Here is a 22339-nt window from a genome sequence, read left to right on the forward strand (position 1 = left end):
GAAAATTACGAAAGAGCAAAAAAAAAAAAACCCAGACATGCTGACGTCATGACACTGGACATTGGAGAAGGTCAATAGGGGTATCCGGAAGCGATGACATGATAAACTGCCAGCGAAAGCCGATGCGTGAACGCTGTGCCCCTTTTCTTCCCTTCCAAGAAAAAAAGGAAGAACTTAACAATGTTTTATCAACAAGAAACTCCGTGGTAATTCATCTTGGAGAAAAGAAGCAGTTCTTGTGTTGAACTCAGACGAATTTAGAAAGATTTAAAGGACTTCTGAAAACAACAGTTTACTTTACCGTAGGGTATACAGTTCTGAAACTATTTTTTAAAACATTTGTTGTGGACAATTAACGTTATATTTATATGGCATTACAATTGCACCAAAAAAGGAAATTTTAAAAGTCTGGGAAATGCCTTCTGAGAGTCAATAAGGTCTACTTCTCTCTAAGTTTAAGATATTTTATTTTCGTGAAATATTCTACATTTGGGAATAATATTCCGGCATGTATATACTTGCTTTATCAGTTTATCAAGCAAATCCAATTTTTCTTATGTTAAAAACCTTTCTACAAGTAATTGCACTACAAACCTTTTTACATGTATATCTGTCAGAAACGTAAATGTAGCGAAACTCATTCATGCAGTAAAATACTTCACTTTTACAATTTATGGAGATGTTTGTATTTAAGTCTTATCTATGACTGGAGAATCCTTAAAATCCACTTTAATCGGGGGTATAGTTAGCTGATTTCAGGTGGAGGAAGATTCGCGTGATTATTTCATGTTTTTCATCTCACAAAACATGAAACTAGGCTTGTGAGTATATTTTACAATACGCCAACCAACCCAGAATATATGCAGTTTACAGACAGCTCATCGCCTTATGTGCTTTGCAGTTTATCAAAAATAAGAAACCCAACCCAAAATTCACACAAAAATCGACTGTTCACTTCAGTTAGTTGAGAAGGCTGTTCAATAAGTAGTACCAAAGCGTCTATTACGATAAAACTTTTAAAAAATTAATTTCATTTACACTTCCTCAAAGTAATATTCGGTCTCGTGTACAACTCGAGCCCAAGCATATGTGGGAGGGGTCTGACGTCAATGGCTTTTGTTTAAAAGTGGCGAGGGAGTAAATTACTGTTCGCAGTATGTCTCGCATTGTCTGAAGTGTTGGCCTCCCAGTTTTCCTTCACCTTGAAAGAAGAATAAGTTACAATGGCTTATGTCAGAATAGGAAAACTGGTGGATGTTTAAGAATATTCCACCTTCAAGACACCAATGGTATGACATCTTCCATCATTTTGCAAGTTGATTTGGAGGTGTTCCTTACAGTACGACAGGGCAATGCATCCTTCCTGCATACTTAGAGAAAACCACAGAAACATTCCTTTGCATTTCGACCATGTGCAACTTCAATCTTTATCCAAGACCTTGATTCGTAAAGATAGCTCGGATCACCAGCAACACTTTCATTTCTGCTTCAAAAAGCCAAATAACTTTCCAATTGCACACTTAAGAAACTGTTGCTGATCAACAGCAACAGTTTCTTAAGCGTACATGAGCCCTGTCCCCTTTTATAAGTAGCCGAGTCATATGATTCCTGTTCGAAAGTCCGTTTATACAGCAGTGTTCCACTACTTTTTGAACAACCCTCGCAAGTATTTTACCCTCAGAACATATTACAAAAATTAATAGGAAAACAATTTTTAGTTCCCTGGAACGATAAAAATTCACCGGGCGAAAAAAATATACATGTCACATGGTTGAGTTCACATCGGAATACATCCAATGACCTCTTACTTCGTGCAGGTCAACTCACCCATTTCATGACGTATCTATCACAGGGTGTGCTCCACGTACAGCCTAAAGCCAATAATAACTCGGATTTGATTACAGGCCAAAAGATAAAAATCACTACCAATTTAACGGAGTTCTATTTAAAATAGACTTTATATCATCTGGCAGCAAAGTGGAATATTTATGAAAGACAGTTGAGAAACGGGTCATTTAAGTTTCTTTTCTATAGAGAAACTTTTTATTGGGACACAAAGTAACAGGAAAAATTAGGAAAGGAATCCTGTTTTGCCGAGTAAAGTAGTTAGTTACAGAAAAGGGCAGAATTTAAATTAAGGGCCAACACCCCAGTGGACACTTGCACTACAAGGACAGGTTCTCTATTGAATAGAAAAACAGCAACTCCACCTATATCGCAGAAAAGTGCTAAAAGGCAGAGTTACTTTCATTTCCCTAACGGACACGACTTGTTCACAATCATTGGGTTGACTTCGATGAGCCCAACTATACTTAAGAGGTCTTAGAGAGATCATATCGACGACTCCCAAGGGCTAAAATTCGCTCAGCCTTGTAAGTCGACCCTCGGCTTTTCCCAAAGACTTATTTCTTGCATCAGAAAAGAAATAAAATAGGAAAAGAATAAATATACATTCGTAAGATCAATTGCCTATTACTTGAGAATGCTTCAGAAGCCTTCTCAAATTGTCCAAAAAAAAGATATCATGGTTATAATATTCAAAGAGACCACAACCAAAGCAATTTTTGCAATTAATGAAATTGCAAATTAAAATTGAAATTGCAATTAATGAAAATATATACCACTTTTTTGATTATAACGGATTGGTGAAGAATTCGGTCTCCAACAGTCACAGTAGTGGTCTATATGTCTCTATGTCTTCATTAAAATTAATTTTATACCTCTCGAGTTGAATTATGCAAAGATTTCCCTCTTATCTGCTTCAGGATTTTATAAGGAAGACATTCCACTTATTTTCTCACAGTTCAGAAGTCTTTCACTCGATTACATTTCACTAAACAGCAACCCGCTATTGATATTAATGGCTGTGGACCCGAACAGTTTACTGCAAGGTGATGAGAGAGCTTGAGGTTGTTCTGCATCGTGTTATCACCTTGTCACATCTGGCTCAATGCACCGTTCTACTGCCTCGTGATTTATAGGGTACCAGTGCTGTGTACATGGCAGAGTGAACTGCGACTTGAGAAGTTGCTCCTGTCTCTGCTAATCTCATATTTCATATCTCGGCCAGCATAAATGTAGCAAAAGGCAACTTTCTTTCTTCTTCTGCTTTTTTTTTCAATCTATGACTTTATCCATTAGTCTCAAGTAGTTTAGACAAAGGCATAAAACGTAAAGGAGTAGTTTGGAGTCTCTTTGCCGTGTAGAATGTTCTTTATCGCTATATTGGAAACCAAAATACATTCTCACAATAGCAGTGTGAGCCATTACACTATGCAGACGTTTCCTACACGAATTTATTATTATTATTTTATTTCTCTTGGCTAAGTAGGGTCCTTGCCAATGCTGTATCCTGAAAAGCAGCCATCAAGTTGATAGTTATTAAAAAAGACAGTCAAATGTCGTTGTTTACTTAAACAGTATTGTCTCGATGTGTCTCCCAAATATGAAGTGACATTTGTTTTTATATCTGACCACACACTCTTTCAATAGTCGTTTCTCATCAGGAAAAAATTACAGAATTTTCTTGAGAAATGCACGCAAAAAAGCAATTTCCACGTCAAGAGCGATGAGTCCTCACCATCACAACCTACTCCAATCAGTCTGCAATTCCACAAACATTACGGACGTCCTTTTAAGAGTTAATAAATAACTGAGGGAAATGCGCAGCAGCGTGTACTTCCAGCTGGTAGAACGTGACCTGCTGTAAAACTGCCAAATGTAATCTGTTTTCCTCACCAGCATACGCACAATATATATAGACAGAGCGAAGAAACAAACGCATTCCAGAGAAACTCGAAATACAATCCGATCACAAAGGAGGAAAAGGGTTTTAAAACAACGCCCAAAGAGAAACAAACACATCACGTGGTATCTAAAGAATTTGGAATTTCCAAGAAGGATGGTATGGTGCAGTACACTGATTGATAGGTAATGCTTGGGGAAACATGCCAATAAGTAAAATTACTTCGCCTAAGACAATGGAACTTTATCTATTCCGATCCCACCTTAACTCACTTTTATACAAGAAAAGAATCGTATACTAATTCACCTTTCACAAGACGTGTGTTAAGCAAAAGGTGGGGAAGGCCATGAAGCATCGGGTGACTGTATTTTCAATTTCGTGTGTTCTTCAATAGTTTTGTCTATTTTCTGGATGAAAAACCCGTTTCCTGGAGGAAAAACCATGATATGCTCGCCTAAGACCGACTAACTGAACTACATTATGAAAAACCCCAAAACTCCTTTCCACTAATGCCTTTTTCACACAGTGTGAGGGAATTTGATCGTAACTACGCTGCTAATTATTAGGACTAGTTTCGTAAGGCAAAGAGTACAAGGATCAAACAAAATCGCAGTACATTAACAGATCTCAACTTCCTGTTCAGAAGACAAAAAAGCCCAACAAGCTGTGGAACTTTTGTGCCCAGTGAGCAAAGTAAATGAGAAACAACACATTACTTAAATCAAGTACAGTAATAGCATTACAGAAACTGCCACGGATATCAGCAGTTTTCAGAAAGAGTCGACATTTAAAGAAGCCATTTCTTTGTAGCTGAGACAGTAAACTCCTCTAGCCGATACACAATTACTCGAACACAAATTACCTCACTTATAACAATGGAAAGACTATATGATTCTCTACATCCTGTTAATCTACTCGTAGTTGCAGTGCAGCTAATGTCTCGCGCTTTTTTGAACAGAACAATTATAGTAATGGAAGTAAAATGGTTTTTCGCCAACTCCACAGGTCTGCTACGAAGACCTGTTGCGTTTGGTAGGAACTGAATTTGTACAGCTGTGTTGCACGTTTTGTGCTATAATCTAATTGTGCCGTGCTGTACTTCAGCTGTTTTTCCAGGATACACGCAAACAGAACTAACGGAAATGTGAAAACTTCTCCCAAAGAATTTCAACAATTTTTGGATTGCGTTATTTATAGAAGAGTAAAGAAAAATTACCACCTTAAGCTGAAGTTTTTCACTTTGAAATATTACTTCGTATATCTCAAAAGCTGTCGACTGAGGAGGAGTAACTCAACGAAAGAAATAAATTCCATCACGAAGAATTACCTCCTGGAATATGTGGCCGCTTTTGGGAGAAGTGTCTGCTTCAGATTTATTTAAATAAAACTATAAATGCTGCAATGCCAACGCATGAAATAGGAGATTTTTTGGGAATTTATTTTCAGTTGGTTGTTGTTGACAGTCTCAATCGCTGTAAAATGTTACTTCCTAAAAGATAGTAGCTTTTAAGTGCGCTGAGCCCGCAGTTCTTTAAAGGATCCTGCTCAGGTCTTAATATGATATTTTTAAATAATTAAATTTGTTTTTAATAATTGGAAAAAAATATTCCCAACCTATTTATTAATATTTTATCTTTTTGATTTATTATACGTTAGAATTTACTCTGATTTTTAATCTCGTGTGGACGCGCTTAAACAAACACAAGGGAGGCCGTCATACACTTCACCAATTGTTCATGAAATCTGTGGTTCAGAGTTCAATTCTTTTTATATCGCCTTTTTACACCCTCTTATTCTCATTGCACTTTTCTTCCACTGATATTTTCTGACGCTCTTAAATTCTCAAAGACAAACAGAGAAACCTGAAATTTTGCATGCATACTAAAGAAACCCTGGAAATTGGCACTTCGGTTTTATTTTCAAGACATTAAATTCTTTCCTATGATTTATTAAAATTTCTCATTTCTAACAGGGATCATTATCTATCATAATCGAAAGAGGCATCATAAATGTCAGCTTAAGAAGATCAAAGAAAGAATGATTTAAATTAATTTGCTTGGAGAATGCAGTACTGTATTTGTTAATGTTAATATTATAAACAAGTTAAGGTATAGCAGATTTTTATACCAGAATGTCCACCCTTAACTAGCTCAGATAATCAAAGCAGCTAACGACCGTAATAGTATCAATCATGCAGAATTATGATTGATACTATTATGGTACAAAGATTTTTCATGAAGTGTTTGGTAGAAGGGTTAATTTTTAATTTTATTCCCAAAACTCGATGTTCCAGTCCAAAACAAGCAAAACCACCAAAGAACACACAATTTACTGACACGACAAACTGACACTGTAGATTCGGCCGCCTCGGCGATTATCCAAAACAACCCAACCCCAGTGAAGCTGTATGTGCGGGGGGAAGGGAGTAAGAAGTAAGGGAGGCACCATTTCGGAAAATGAACTCGTTACTTTGAGCGGTCTGTTTATAGCTGAATCTCTGCTGCACTTCCTGTTGATTTGTCTTAGCTTCATTCGCTGTCATTCATTACAACGAAGAGCCATCTCGTTATTTTCCTCGAGGGGGAATACGAATAATGTTCTGTTTGTTCCACTAACAAGCACTAGTCACGAAAGTTCAAGACGTAACTTACAACCAAAATAAGTTTGTCACGTCTCATACAAGACCAAATTATCTTATGAAAGAGTCCGTTTATTGGTGATGCTTTAGAAAGGAAAAGAACTGCAATTAAGAATGCTTAAATTATACATTTAAATTACTTTGAAATCGCAAAGCGTATAGGTGTTCGGGAAATTGTTTTAAAACCTTAAACTCAAGAAATTATTTAGCGTGTAGTTAGTGCCAAAGCAACAAGGTGCCAGCATATTGCGTCTGCAAATTACTTACATTGTCTGGTAGATTTGAATTGAATTTTCTGGATGAAAAACCGTCCTACCTTCATCTGAGACCGACTAACTCGGCCACGTTGTGAAAAAGGCCCATAAAAGATTTCTAGCGTTATTTACAGGATTCGAACTCAAACCTTTTCCATCATATGTCGAGAGGATGGTGAGTATATCCACTGTGCTACCCATAAGGGTAAAGATAAACAAAAAAAATGAAACACCCAACTAGAAATAGTATTATAAAACCAAAAGTAATTATACTATTTAATATATTTTACTACTACTGGTTTTCACGTCAAAATATACCGGATTGTATCTAGACCAATAAGAGTAAAAATTAAAACCTAAATTACAGCACTTTCCTGCTATTTTAACAGAGTGAGTTTCGGTATGCGATCTCAAGTCTCATTCTCGAGGAAATAAAGAGACAATCTATACTTTAATGGAAAAAACGAACACAAAACGCTGCAGAGCGGTGGTGAGGAAAGTGAGTGTTGGTAGTTGGTCTTATCTCCATCCTGAAGGAGGTAATCATACCTTAATGACACACGACGGGTGTATAAAAACGCATTACAGAAACTTGAGCCATTGTTCCAGCATGCAAAACTTGCGATGACGCCAGCGTTGCTATAGAAACTGGATAAAACTTGGTTTTAAGTTGTGGAGTTCTACTTCTTGAGCCGGGCGAGTGGCTGTTAGTTTTTAGCGTTTAAGTAGTCAACAAAGACAAAACGGAGGCACTGATAGATCCACTTAAGATCTGCAAGGTCAGATAAGCAGTTTGAAACTAAATCCACCAAGAAATTTGCTATCTTGAAGTACACAAACATAAATGGAACTGAACTGACGATAATAAGTAGTTCGCCACATGAAGACCGCGCTATAAATTGGCCATAACTCCTTATTAGGAGATCTACGGTTACTGGTGTGTCGTATGTAACCCTCGTTTGGTCCTGGTTATGGCGTCTCTTCTCAGGTGCATTGGCAGCTGACACGTGAAAGGCGATAACAGCTGTTGGTCCTCATCTTCTCTCGGTTGGTTCAGGTGTGCAGCTTTTTGATTTATAGAGGAAATGAGAGTCACTTTATCGCAATCAACAAGACAAATGGCGTGAATGACTGCTGAATATACGAAATCAGCACAGCCATTTATTGGCTATTAATAGACGGAAATGATGCCTTTGGGGGTTTTTTTGTTGCATCTGTTCAGATCTCACTGAAGACAGAATCGCCTTTAGGATAACTGGAGCGTGAAAGTCGAATATCACCTTATATTCGTTTCTGTGACAGGCAAGCAGAGATAAATATCTCACCTGTATCATATGAACATCAGACAAATCTTAGAAACTGCCTTCATAAAAAAAGATTCTTGCTTTTCTTCGCTTCATTTTCCCAATAATGGAAAAGGGTTATTTTATATCTTTCTTATTAAGTTGAAGCCTCTCTTCGTTCAATTTTTTGAACATTTCGAATGCGCGTACGCAACAATTTTAGAAAAACAAGTCAAGGTAAGTTAAATATGGAAATTTTTTGCTTCTTGTTTTGACATCATTCAAAAAAAAAGTTCGTGTTTCCATAACTGTTCTTCCATACCGTGTGCGTATGGCCTGGGTTCGATTCTCATCGTCGGCTGATGTTCAGAAATACATACAGAAATATTTGCACACTGTAGCTGAGTTAGTCGGTCTGAGGTGTCGGTTCGATGTCTTATTTCTGAAGTCGGTTTTTTATCCCTCAAAACAGACATGATTATTAGAGCTTTCGATGCACGTTGTAAACATCCAAATATGATGATGCTACTACCTTAGCCGAGTGGGCCACCTTGTTTAACTTGTGATTGAACTTAATTTTTAAACATGGCTATAAAGTACTGTATTTATTCTTTAATAACTATCGTATTTCTTTCTTAAGTGCCCAAAATTAGATTTAAGAGTTCCTACCTATTCGGCTTTAGTCAGGCTTCTGTTGGTACATACAGCAGGAAACGCGATATACTATATCTACCTGATATACATATTTCGCATTGTAATTACATGTAATTTATCAGCAGAGGTGTGCCATTCCAAGTTAACACAGGCTGTGGACGCATGAAAACAGGCATCGCTGCCCCTGACACAAATACAATAATTTTTGGTTGTTGTAGTAGGATTTTAGGAGCATCAGCGACCAAGGCCATATTGCGTGTTCTGTTGTCGATTTTCTCTTTTATAAACGATAATCCTGAGTTTCCGGGAGAAAAAGTCAAACTACTCTCGCCTGAGATCAACTAAAAAAGGCCCATAAAAATTCCTCACGTCATCGACGGGACTCGAACCCAGGTCTTTTCCACTAGGTGTGGGGAGGACGGCGATCCTACGAACTGTGCTGCCACAAGGGCAATAAATTTTGAATGTTTACTACAGTTTGGTTTGCTTAAATATAAGGCAGTGGTGCAAAATTGGGTTAAAAGATATTTTCAAGGGATCATATAAAATTTTAAGGTTGTCCTCCACCGCTTATGCAAGTAATACATCAGTGAAAGGTAGGATCTGGTAAACCCTGTCAAGTTGTAAAAATTATTCCCTCTAGAATTGGGTGACCAGAGAGTGATGGCCATAACAGGGAAAAATTAGTTTTTAAGCCACAAGGACAATTGAAGCAAGTTAGTTAACGTAGGCAGTTGGAAAATTTTTGGCGCATTAGCAAATAGTTCAATAATTCATGATTTGTAAAAATTAGGAGCATAAAATTAACAACTTTTATGTGGGAACCGAGAAAATTTCGTTTCTGCGCGTCTTCTACATTGCTCATTCATTCCTTCAACACGCCAAAAAACATAATATACGGTGCTTCAGCTAAAATATATTGTATATGGATGCTTATGTGATATATTAAATTTAAACTGTTTGAAAATGAAATTATTAAGCAAAGAAAACTAACTAAATAAAAGTAAATAAATAATTTTCATCAATTTAATATTCAATAATATTTGATACTTCTTCCAAAACTAGTGTAGTTTTTAAAAGCAAGTATACCGCAAATTTTAATTTATTGAAGGGTTCAACCCATTTTTAAGTTTTCACAGGTCATTTTATACTCACTCTGAATTAGAAATTGTTGTTATTATATCAGCAAGCATCAACGACCCATTGGTCGTGTATTTTGAGATCGATTTTCTGTTTGCTGGATGAAAAACCCTGCACAATTACCCCCAGGTCCTTTTCATTCTCTACCACTGTCAGCGTAGTACCACAGAGTTGATACCCCAGATCAACGTATCAACTCTGTGGTACTACGCTGACAGTGGTAGAGAATGAAAAGGACCTGGGGGTAATTGTGCAGGCAGATATGAAGTTCTCTGAGCAGTGCAGACGAGCTGCAAGAGTAGCTCATGGTGTCTTGTCAATGATATACAGGAATTTTTCTAGCAGGGACAGGGATGTGATTATTCCCTTGTATAAGGCATTGGTCAGGCCACACCTTGAGTACTGTATACAGGTCTGGAGGCCTCATTTCAAGAAGGATGTAGAGCTGCTAGAACGAGTACAGAGAAGGGCAACAAGATTAGTGAATGGAACAAAGGGTTGCTCTTACGAAGAAAGGCTTAAGTTTTGCAAATTACAGAGCCTGGAGACTAGGCATCGCCGAGGTGATCTGATAGAGGTGTACAAGGCTTTGAATGGCTTGAGCATGCTCAATGCCGATGGAATTCTTCCTCTTTCTCAGAATAATCACCTGAGAGGGCATAAATTCAAATTGAGGAAGGACGGATGTCGGATAGATGTGCGGAAATTCGCCTTTAGCCAGCGGGCAGTTGGTTTGTGGAATAGACTTCCATCGCTTGTTGTTGAAGTTGATAGCCTAAACAAATTTAAGGCTCAGCTGGACAGGTATTTCGAACGAATTGAGGGGTGAAATGGGAGTAGTGGTTGTTTTTTTTTTTTTGGCTGATGCTGAATAAGCTTGCTTTCTTGCATCATATGCCTCTACTAATGCTAATGCTAATGTTTCCGGAAGAATAAACCATGCTACCTTCACCTAAGAAACTTAGCCATGTTGTGTGTTGGTAGGATGGCGATCGTGCCAACTGTGCTGCTCACGAGGGACTGAATTAGTGATAAATTAAAATTTTAGCCCACAAGGTGTTCTGCACGATGGCCTAGAGGGTTAACTCAAAATCTTCACCATTAAGCTTAAAGATAGAATGGAAATAGGTGCTCAGCTGTAATTCTTATTTTCTCGGAATCGGGTGTTGGTGAACTTAAGCTCATAAGTGTATTTTCTAGTGCAAGAAATGTGAATGCCTTTTGTGGAGTTGCATTCGGTAAATCTGTTTTGTGATTATCCATTTGTCTTATAATCAGCCCGAACAAAGGAAAACACTGACCAGATCATATCTGTGCATTTGCTTCATGAATTTTCTCTCTATGCCTTAAATAGTCTTTAGCTTTTTACCAATTACTTCTTGCTATCTTTAACCATGACGTACCAAAGAAAGATTCAACGAAAGTAATTATTAATCCAACCACCCAGATATCCAAAAATGTGTGTTTGCAATCTGTCATTCCATGAAATGTTGTTAAAAATTACTTTTCAATCGAAGCTGATCTCAGCGAGGGGAGAAGGGTTTTCTTCATGAGTTATTCTGGGTTTTACACACTTCTACAGACAACTACACAATATGCATATTTTATATTGGTGCAGTTAAAATAATAATTTGAATTTTTTTACCGTTTTATAAGTTCACATTTTGATGCAAGTTGTTTAGTGGGAAGTTTCTCCTATTCTGTGTGAAACTCCTGACCTGTGAAGGGTGTACTGCACTAATCATTCAGGTAGTCCAATAACAATCGTTTGTAATTTCCCGACAAAACATTGAAAAAAGAATTACTCTGTCTGTGCAAGCTGTCGTTCAGTATGGGAAAAGGAAATACATTGGTCTCGTGTCTCACAGCGGATCCGCTGTGAGACACGAGACTAATGCATTTACCACGCGACCGAAGTCTCTGCTGGAGATTATACTCGTACACTCAATAATATACAGTATTGTAACAACCAAAAGCTACTTTGATATTTAGAAGCTAAAATTTATTTATTTCTTCTATATCTTACTTTTTTTCATTTAAATTATATTCATCTTTAAATAAATATTTGTTTATTTGGTGAGGAAAAGATAAAGAGTGCTGAGTGTGTGGTTAGGATTGCCTGCTATTCGTTGTAGGGAAATGAACAAGCTGTGTTGAGTGATCAATAACTGCAGAAGCCTCAGCCCCTCGACCAACAGGGTCTGTGTAACCAGAAAAATTGAAGCCAGTTGGAGTTGAGAACATTAAACTCGACAAAGAAAATTACTTCGCTGTCAGGACTGTAGAAAATTGAAGAGTTGGGTATGCGTGTTAAGCGCCACAGCAACTGAGACAATGAAGCATCCGTATATATTCTCTAGATGTGCGTATCCTTCGGTTCGTTTGTCGACTGCTGGAAGAAAAAATCAGAATTCCCGGGGGAGAAAATATACAATCCTCTCCTGAAACCGAATAACTCAGCCACTTTGTGAAAAAATGCTCATAAAAGTTCCTCGTATCATAGACAGGATTCAAACTCGGACCATTCCTGCCAGGTATGGAAGGGTACTTATTATAACTACTGTGCTGTTCAGGAGGACGTAATGTTGAAAAAAGAACAGAAGTAACAGATGTATTTTACAGAATGGAGTAAAAACATTTCGAGTTAGAGAAGACCTTAATCCAGAATTTCCTCTTTTTAGGAGGAGATTCTGGATTAAGAAGTATTCTCTAACAAGGATTATCAGAGCGGACATATGCACAAGTACCGTATTCGAAGGAAAAACAATGATAGAGTGTAATTAGGACAATTGCGATTTTGTCAGAAATAGTTAAGACATGGCTTATAGCGCTTTGCTGACTGTAGGGGGAAAAAATGTCTTCGCGAATACCATTATAATTACGGTGATTATACCGTCCTCCCCACACAGGGAGGAAAATGGTCCCCGGTTCGAATCCCGTCAATGGGCATTTTTTACTCTGGCTGAGTTAGTCTCAGGCAGGAAAAACTTCCAGAAAGGCCCCCCACCCCACACAAAATTGGTTTTTCGTCCAGCAACCAGACCAGAGAACACATTACACAGGGGTATTTGAGGTAATTCTTGGTGGCCTTAAAATGGCAGTTTGGAGGTGAAAATCGAAATCATCGAAATTAGAACTGCGACCATATACATCTGTTAAATGAATGAAGAAGCTTTTAGGAGGTTTCGATCTTTTCACAGATAGCTTTGTTCTATTAGTTTGACTATTCACGTTGCATCCTGCAGACAACAAGTTGTATAAATTAATGAAATTTTTGTAGTTATGGACGCACCAAGAATATACCCAACTCCAAGCCATAACGTGGCGCCTAGACAATGCTTCGACATAGACCCTTCCAGTCACAGGCAAAGAGATTATACACTAACTGATCAAGGTGCCTCCTAGTGAGCTATCGGTAAGTTCATTCCGGTGGACTATCTAGCCAAATTTGTTTTAAAGCTAAACCCTCGAAATATAAGGAATATTTGATCTCGCCATCATAGCCTCAAAAGACATGACTCATATTGCAAGGTATAGAAAAGATGGAGAGATGTCGGAGCTTTGCTCAGAGACTAAAAACATGGCGGTACTACACCGGATGATGAGATGAGAGTCACTTACCACTTTAACACTTATTTACTGGTGCCACAGAAGATCGGCCAATGATGCAGATTTTTTGACATTGCACATGGGGATATACCTGGAGTTACTAACACATGGGGATATGAAGTTTTAAGGAACCTTGCTTAGAGAAAAGTTTGAATACTCAGACTTATACTAAGTAAGTAAGATTTACTTTTCCTAATACTTACACTGTTCTTAGATCTTTCTGAAATATGTTTAATGTACTTTCCTTTCTTAGGCATTCTTCTGGCACGCTATTTCAATTTTTGTGACGTGACGTGAATTGCTTGTTGACTGCAATTTTGGTAATGCAAGTACATGAAAACTCTAAACATTCTCTCAGGGGCGACCAGAGGGGAAGGCACATCCGCCTATGGCCGTAAAATCATGTAGCAGTCCTCTATAGGGTGGACCAGCCCAGTAAGGATCTCTTAAAGTCCCTGGAGCCTCTTATACGTCAATACCAATCATTTTAGGTGCGACCATACAACTGTAATAGGCTGGATTTCGAATTCAGCATATGAAATTGTTCTGTGATTTTGGTATGTGATCTGTTCTCGAGTTGCGAGTACAGTAACCTGACTTCATAATGAATATAGATGATTCAATGTAGATAGAAAAGAGAGAATATTTTTCCTTCGTTCAGAAAGCGTAGTTTCAGATCATGGTTTAATGTAGTGTAGAAATGAAACGCCAACAATTTACGTATATTTCCTATTTTGATCGAGTGCATGGTCTGGAAATTATTAAATCTCCAACAATCATATTCTTGTGGATTAATGAAGCATTATATTAATTCTTAAATTGCTGTTAAACGTCTACACTGCAATATTACTGGTATTCTGACCACCGTGCGTACACAGAGACATCACGAAAGAAGGGTAATGACTGTCCTTAAAATATTACTCAATGTCAAAATGAAAAATGCCAAAACTTCTCTTCTGTATAAAATGTGCTTTTAAATGCCATTTTAGTGTCCTGTGAAAGAATAAAAAGCGAAAATAATTGTTATCCGCAACGTAAATGTGCTAATTATAACCAGAGGTTACACCTTGGACACTTCGGTAAATGAGCGCCATCTGGTTTCATATTTTCTCATTTGATTACTAAATCTACCACTCCATTAACAATGATTTTCCTCATGCAGTTGTTGTGACCTGTTTTACTACGTTCCTTACAGGAAAACTTCAAATTTCTAAAACATGTTGACGTCATTTACACATAAAATTAAATTCTTGGGCTTGGTTAGAATTCATAAATATTCTTAGACAGAACTTTGTTTTGTAATTTTTATTCCAAGACACGAGAAATACTGGTGTATGAAAGTAAGCAAATAAATACAAGAGTTATTATATTAAGCATTAAACTAATCGAAAAATAGCAAAATCAATGCTATCCTCGCACTCAGAACAGCCCGAGGATATTATTAATTTCAGAACTTGTTAATTTATTTCGCATCTTTCTGCCTGCTGTGCAGATAGTTTTTTTCTTTCTTATTAAAATGTAATTACTTCAGTTAACAGTCAATGTTTTCGTTTTTCTGACCAACATATTAAAAGAAGTAATTTATAAATCACCATATTAATTTATTCAAAACTCGATTTTTCTCTCCCAAACTAGTTTTTTTAACGAAAACAGCTTGAAGTCAAAAGAAAAGCGATGTGACAGGCACTTAAAAAAGAAAACTGCTTCTTTAAATTCCACGCATCGGTGAGTACACAGAGATCGCTGTATTTCCTTTAGCAAAGCTACCAACATTGGAAATTCAATGAAGTGAATGGGGAAGTACGTGTGGGATTTTTTTCCCCCTCTCTTTCTTATTGAACTCCACATATTGAAAATTAATCAACTTCATCTCTGGAATAAAACGAAAAAAAAAAAAGGGAGGGGGAGTGCTCTGTCTTTGTGAAATCTCACGCGCACCCTTCATCAAGCATCTGAGCTTTCATTCAACAAGAGTGAAAAGCGACATATAGAAAGCAAAATACGCGTATCCTATTTTCATTACTCCTTTATTTAAGGTGCCCTTCTTTCTCTTCAAATTATTCACCCAACATGGGCACCTCTTCAAGCTTATGGCGAACAATAAACATCAGATTTAATCACGTGGTAGTTAGAAGCGTCCTAAAGTATCTCATCGGGCTGGGATGTTCATTAAGAAAAGCAATTACTATTAGCCCAACTACAGTCAATTGCTGAGAAAAAGAATTACCAAATCAAATCAGCACGTGGGGGAATATATTCCTACAGATTCTTTCTACTCAGTTCCATTTCTGATCACTTAATTGGTTTATTGGGAAGCTATAAATGTATCTCTTGTTTCGTGGGCTTATGCTAATTTGAAAGCTTTTTGTCTTTCGTCCGCGAATGAGCATTACAATTTGTGAACCAGATGAACCAATTATCAACAAGAGCAGAGATGTTTTCGGTAAATAGATTAAAATTTGTTAGAGTTAAATATTTTTGGGCCTATTTAGATTTAATGAAAACGCAGTCGACGTTGGAAATATAGGATTCAGGTTGGGACAAGTTATGCCCTTTGTTTTCTGTTCTCCTTCGAGAGAGATGCATGTTGTACAATTCGAAATGGAGAAAGGAGCAATCAAGGACATGAAAAGGAGAAGAGACGAAGTAATACATTTGGGGCAAGAAGTAACACATGGAGTCAGGGCGGAAGTGGGAAAATATTGATTAATAGCCTAACGTTCGCCATTAGACGAGTTGGGTGAGGACTGCTGCAGCCCATACGAGATAATTTACCAGAGTAATATCTCTGCGGACTAGGATGGCCAATCGTCCCGTGGTCTCAAGGGAACAATCTCTTCAGTGTATGGCGCCAATGTTGTCAGGTAGACTAGTGAGTGAATCGTGGAAGTAAAGACCGATCGGTGGCATATTATCTTCACCTCGGATCTATGTAAGGACAAATATGGCTGCAGTTTTTTGTATTTAATCTGTATTGTGTATTGATAACTTCGAGGTTTTTTCGGGAAAAATAAAGACTCATCGAGAGAGAGGGAGATATTGAGAATATACAGCAGAACTTGCCTTATTTCTTGTTCTACAGAAATTGCAAACACAGAGCACGCTATTTAACTTTGAAATGTGGAGTTCCACCCACAGCTACTCTAACGGACTATAGGGAAATATAGACGATACAGATGTTTTACGCCAAATTGTTAAACTAAGAAATGGTATCATTTTAAATAAAAGACAAAACATATAGTAGTCCACAGCACTGGAATATTAACATCGACTGTTCCTATCTTCTTATCATCTTCAAAGTATGCAAAATTTCTCTATTCGCCTTGATCAATGTCATTTAAGAGGCCAGAAACAAGGGGCCTCAACACTAATAAGTGATTCTGGTCCACTCTGAAAAATATCGATTTATAACTACCCTCTTTCTATCTTTCAATCAGCTACTAAATAATGGAATTATAAGAGAAAAGGAACTTTTAGGAGTACCTCTTCTTCACTAAAATTCATCCCATATACTGCAACTTATAGCAACTGCGCCGTGGCACACTCTTGAAATGTAACGCATAAAAGTCCTTCAGACAATTTCGATATCACATTCGTACAATTACTATAAGAGAGATTTATGAAAAACAATTTCTACGACAGACAGAAAAACTCATTAAATTTCTCGCGTCCATGATAATTCTAAGTTGATCCGTGGCGGGACCATTAATCAAATAAGATAAATCATATTTCTTCTCAACCATTTAACTTCTCTCTCTCTTTGGCGAAAGAAAACTTCTTGACCTTCACTTCATTCCCTTTTTTTAGTAGAATAAAATACAGAAAATTTACAATTCTTATCTTTGAAGGGATATAATAAGAAAATGAAAACTGCTTCGAAATTACGTTCTGTTTGAGGAGTGATAAGCAGTACTTGGGCTTCATTCCAACAGTAGTTTATCCCAATGGGAGTTACGTAAGATCATAAAGAAAAGTGACTTAGTATCAGGTACTGTGTTATGTTAGGAAGGGGAAGAAGAATTATTTTTAAAATCGAACACGTGCATTTTAAGTTAAGGGTATAAATACGACTTTTGTCCAAAAGGTTCGGAACTGCATCAAGAAAAACAAGATGCGGTCTATAATACTTATCATCGGCTCTGTCAACACCATTGAATGACTTCAACCTCCGCACAGCAATAACCTTTCATTGCTCGTTTGAATCATGAGGAATAAATACCATCGTCAACTGCATAATATTCTCAAAATAAAGCAGCATCGCTATAAACTTGACAAAACAGGTTCTGTGTTGTACTTTTATAACCCGAAGGAAATTTTAATGTTCACTCTTCATCCAGCGCACAAACAAGAACAGAGAGCTTTTTGTTCGTTCTCTTCCACTCTTTAAAAGACCGTTTGTTGTATTGAGTGTCATAATAACGTACACTATATTACTAAAATTATCCGAACACAAATGCACTGAATCCTGTATTCAGATTCACCTGTTACAGTCTTATATCTTAATTGTTTGTTTACCAGACGGAAGGGTTCAAGATAAGAAAAAATTTATTAATTTGGTTCAGAAAATGTCATCCATATCCTTTCGATCTCTTAGGGCAGTCTGTAATAATTAATTGGTTGCGATTATGAAGCCGGGGGAAGAAAGAAATTTGCTGTTCTCTTAGGTATATAACGAGCATTCTATGATGGCGTGCTTTGGCGCGAGTGATTGTCCTTGAAAGGTGTCCTGAAAGTAGGTGAGATCACAATTGAAGCATGTTTTGGCAGCTGAATCTGCCTGTTCATTTCCTGGAACTCCAATGTGTCCAGGGATCCAATGAAAAATTATAAGCTGACCATGTGAATGAAGTTGTTATAACTGTGCCCAAATTTTCTCTGGCAGAGGGTGATTGAAAGAGGATTTACACTATAGAGCATTTATTGCATCATATACATGATGGATTGAGAATATGAGGCTTGCTTTTTATTGTCCAGGGCTAGTAGGATACCTATAATTCTGATGTGTAAATACTGCATTTTGAAGGGAGAAGTTGGAGGAGATGACTGTATGAACCACAGCTGTACCAACTTTACAACCAGTTTTGGAACTATCTATTTATACCTACTACCCAAACTTCTAACCTAAGTGGAGCGGATGCCTAATATTGATATCTGTATTTGCTTTCCGTTTAATGAAAAGGACTATCAGTATTACGCTGAGTTTCCATGCTAGTGCCCTAAAGTTCTTTACTCATGTTTAGGCCCCAATATGTATTTAGACCTTTGAAGCCCATTGCCTCATGATTTGTTCAGGCGCAGCTTGGATTGTTGGAGGTTTCCTCATTTTGGTGAGGTGGAAGGATGCTGATTTCGGTTGCATAATTAGTAGCAGAATTTGTTATCAAAGATATCATAGAGTAGATAGAAGGGGTGGTGGGGTAATGCTTCTTATCAGAAGCAGCCTGAGTGCGACGATAGCTTTCCCGGATTCAGACATTTCACATGCTAGTATAGAGTCTGTATGGTGTGAAATAGTTGGAAACAAAGGTTTGTTTGTTGTTTGTTTGTTATTTGGAGCATTAGCAACTAAGGCCATATTGCTCAGGGAATATGCGGTAGTCATTCCCTGACCTTTCCGCATCCTCCGTATTTGGTGGTGACGGGCTCGAACCCCGGTCTAATCAAGAAGCGTGTGCTACGCACTGCTGCTACTTCCCACCTGGCTACGGAGGCGCCCGGAAACAAAGGTATAATGCGAGTAGGAGTAATCTACAGACCAGGTGATTGTGAAGATTATGGCAAAAGCCTCTACATGCAAATGGAATGGGCAAGTAAGCGTCAATGCCTTATTATGGGTGATTTCAATTTGCCTCTAATTGATTGGAGTAAATGGGAAGGAAACTCGACATGGGGAACAAAATTTTTAAATCAACTAGATGACTGTTATTTGTATGAACATGTCAGGGAAAGTACTAGAGAAAAGAATATCCTAGACCTCATCATCACACATGAATCAGATGACATAACAGGGCTGACAGTAGAGGAACCAGTAGCAGGAAGTGATCACGGAGTTCTACGGTGGATGATGACGAGAGAGGTAGCAGAAGTAAAAGGCAAAGGAATGGGTCTTAATTTCAGAAAGGGAAATTACGATGCCTTAAGGTACTACATGGCCTCTATTAACTGGGTAGATATCGTGCAGAAAATGAATACATTAACTGTGGTACGCTTTTAAAACATTAATCACAGATGCCTTGAATGCGTATATACCATTAAAAAAATACTCCACGAGGAGGGTTCCAAGTTGGATGAATAGTGAAGTTGCCACATTACTTGAGCAGAAAAAGGTGGCATGGAAAGGTTACAGAGCAATAAAAAGTACTGAAGCCTATAACAGCTACAAGGTGATGTGTAATAGAGCCACAGAAAAGGTTCGACAGGCAAAGGCAGTTTATGAGAAATCACTAGCAAACAGAGCAAAGAGGGGGGGATAAGGAATTCTTCACATATATAAATGCCAAGAAGAGCAGGACAAACCAGATCGGACCTTTACGTAAGGGAAAGGGGATAGTATTAAATACACCAGCTGCCGTTGCAGATGAACTCAACAGTTATTTTGCATCGATATTTACAAATGAAAAGCCTTTTGTGGCAATGGGAAATTGTGGGAGCGAAGTTAAAAAATATGTAATTAATGATATTGAAATTTCGCAAGATTATTTAATGAAAAAACTTTCGAGCCTACAGACCAGTAAGGCTCATGGAGTTGATGGAATATACCCTATAATCTTAAGGGAGGCGGCAAGCGAGTGCACTGAACCATTGAGGCTAATTATGCGAGCATCACTAGACTCTGGGGAGATTCCCTTGGATTGGAAAAGTGCAAATGTATCTCCCATACATAAGGGTGGCTCTAAAAGTGAAGTTGGAAATTATCGACCTGTCAGTCTGACTTCAGTAGTAGGGAAAATCATGGAGGCAATGATCAAGGGTGGAATTCAGGATCATTTGGATCGAATTGAAATTCTCAAGGATACTCAGCATGGTTTTGTAAAGGGAAAATCATGTTTAACAAATCTGGTTCGCTATTTCGAAAGGGTCACTCACGAGCTGGATTTAGGGAATAATTTCGACATTGTTTATTTAGATTTCAGCAAAAGCTTTTGACTCAGTCCCACATGAGCGGTTGCTTTATAAGCTGGAACAGGTTGGAATCACTGGGAAAATCCTTAGATGGATAGAAGGATGGCTTCAGGGCAGGAGGCAGAGGGTTGTGATAAATGGCTATTCCTCAGATTGGGTTGATGTAAGAAGTGGGGTTCCCCAAGGATCAGTATTAGGACCACTGTTGTTTTTAATTTTCATAAACGACAGGGATAGAGGGCGTGATGTCTAAATTTGCAGATGTTGTTAAAATTGGTAGAGTAGTTAATGATCACTGTCAAGCTGAGCTTCTTCAGAGAGACCTAGATAGACTTCAAGAATGGTCAGAAAAATGGCAGCTGTGCTTTAATCCAACAAAGTGTAAGGTATTACACCTGGGAAACAGTAATCCCAAAAAAACTTATTCACTTGGTGGAGTTCAACTAAACCCAGTACTGGAGGAAAGGGACTTGGGTGTTACGATACGGTCAGACATGAAATTCTCTGAGCATTGTAAACAGGTTGCAAGGAAGGCCCATGGTGTCCTATCGATGATCTATCGAACTTTTGCAAGTAGAGATAGGGATGTGATAATCCCATTATATAAGGCTTATGTTAGACCACACTTGGAATACTGTGTTCAAGTATGGAGACCGCACCTAAAGAAAGACATCGAGCTTCTTGAAAGAGTGCATAAAAGGGTAACTCGCCTGGTGAGATCGGCAAAAGGGCGTCCTTATGAAGAAAGACTTCGAATATGTGGGTTGCAGAGTTTGGAAACTAGACACCTTAGAGGAGATTTGATTGAGGTGTTTAAGGCTCTGAGAGGCATCAGTAAAATGAATGAGGACGAAATTTTCAAGATTATAAATGATGCTAGAACTAGGGGACATAAATTTAAGTTACGGGGGGAAATGTTTAGATTGGACTGCAGGAAGTTTTATTTTAGCCAGCGAGTTATAAATTACTGGAATAAGTTGCCTTCATGGGTGGTAGAGGCCGGATAAGGCCTCTACCACCCATTTCGGGTAAGGGAAGCGCATAGGATGATAGGTTTAATTTCCTTTTTTTTTTTTTTTTTTAATTGTTATTATTTAGTTATTTATTTTTTTTTTTTTTTTCATTGTTTTGTTCGGATTTTTTTTTTTTTTTTTTTTTTTTTGGCTGGTTCAGCATAAGCCATAGGCTTTCTTGCAACATGCGGCCGTTACTAATACTAATATATCGGGCGTTCGGAGACTTCCGCATACAAAAGCTTACAACTGTTGATGTACTAAAGGAACATAGCACAACTCGCGCATTGTATCTATACCAAACCAGATGATGGTCTAGATGAGATATATACAGGAGAATTATAGTCCAATCTAGATCAGATTAGTAAACGGTTTTGATAATAACAGCATATAAAAATCTACGCCCCCCCCCCCCATGACACAGAGGTGATTACGATGAGATGTAGTTTCTAGCAGAAGGTCTACATCGAGATGTAAAATACACTGTTAGCAGAAGTATAGCAATTTTTTTGGTTTAGAAAGCCAACAGCCATTGTATTTGGCCCAAGAGACTATCCTGTTACTGATGCCTTGTAGCTGTCTTTTGATTACTCGCATATTTTGAGAATGGTATGAGATGGCAAGATCATCGTCTACAAATATGCTTCAAATGGATACCTTAGTTATAGAGTCGATACTGATGGAAAAGAAAAGAGTGTGGCGCCCAGCACAGAGTCCTGGTTGGAAACATATATTCGAGAGAGAGAAAAAGTATATATGACATCGAAGGCAAGATTTAATACTTGAAGAATCTCATATCACCAAGTAGTAATACACTTTTTTTGATGCCAAGACATATCATGAGTAAGCGCTCATTTCTGAGGAAAGAATTCGGGATATTT

The sequence above is a fragment of the Mastigoproctus giganteus genome, chromosome 1 (genome assembly GCF_048544385.1).
Source record: "Mastigoproctus giganteus isolate SK-2022 chromosome 1, ASM4854438v1, whole genome shotgun sequence".
Lineage (NCBI taxonomy): Eukaryota > Metazoa > Arthropoda > Arachnida > Uropygi > Thelyphonidae > Mastigoproctus > Mastigoproctus giganteus.